Below are 1,145 nucleotides of genomic sequence, written 5' to 3' on the forward strand. Positions count from 1 at the left end.
GTAAAAAAGACCGGTGAAACATTTAAAAAATTAAGCATTTTCGAAAGAAATGTTTCCTACAAAAGTTGTAGGGTTCAAAAAGATCTATTTATTGATCTTATTAGTTTGGCCTTGGTTGGCGTTGCTAATGTCAGGTCAAGGTCATATCAATTTTTTTAAACATCCTACTTTTGATATTCCAGAATCTAATAACTGGTATCAAGAGCTTTCTAAAACGTTATAAGAAAATATTTTTTCATCGAATTTTTTTCGAGTTATGATGTTTGAAAGTTACAATACTGCCGGTATTACGTAAGATTAGTATTACGTAAGATGTGACGACCGATGGCTAAAACTTCTTGTTTAGGATAACATTCATTAAAATTAAGGTCATTGAAGATTTATATTATTTCTCTTATATTCACTTTTTGAAAAGTCATTGAAAAGTCATTATTATGTTAAAAACGGAAAAGAGAGAAACAATCTCTAATGACCTTGATTTTAACGAATGTTATCCAGGATCCTGAACAACAAGAAGTTTTAGTCGTCGAATACTGTGTAATGCTAATGCCGGCGGTACTGTACCTTTCGAGTCTTATAACTTGAAAAGAGAAATTCAATGAAAAATTTATTATATGTTTTAAAAAACTCTTGACACCAGCTATTAGATTCTGGAATTAAAAATAGGGTTCGCTATTTAAAAAAATCGATATGATCTTGATCTGATCTTTGACGATGCCACCTAAGGTCAGATCAGAATAGATCATTTAAAATCCTACAACTTTTGGAAGTATTTCTTTCGGAAATGCTTAATTTTCGAGATATTTCACTAGTTCGGGAGCGGGCTTTTACTCACCTTGTATAATGTAAAATACATAATATATATATTTATATATATTATTAATCCTTTGTTGACATACTGAGTATGAACCACTCACAAAATTATTTTAACTCTTTGAAACTTAATTTTCTTTTATTTTGTAAAACAAAAATACAATGTTTACAAAAAAAATCTCTGTTTTTTTCAATTCCCAAAATAACCTACATTCAATATGCAAAATGAATATCCTTTATCCAAAACTGACTTATAAATTATTTTTTTTTTTCAAAGTATCATATCTGAACAACAATTCTGTAAATTTTTAATTTTTAATATTGAATTTTTA

The 1,145-nt window shown here is 27.9% G+C and overlaps 1 protein-coding gene across 2 annotated transcripts in view; it reads right to left on the minus strand.

Annotated features, from left to right (window-relative positions):
- The window catches only part of LOC108690635 (acetylcholine receptor subunit beta-like 1), a 7,052-nt gene that overhangs the window by 2,934 nt on the left and 2,973 nt on the right, over positions 1-1,145 (minus strand). The window lies entirely within an intron of this gene.

This window comes from Atta colombica, unplaced genomic scaffold (genome assembly GCF_001594045.1).
Source record: "Atta colombica isolate Treedump-2 unplaced genomic scaffold, Acol1.0 scaffold34, whole genome shotgun sequence".
Lineage (NCBI taxonomy): Eukaryota > Metazoa > Arthropoda > Insecta > Hymenoptera > Formicidae > Atta > Atta colombica.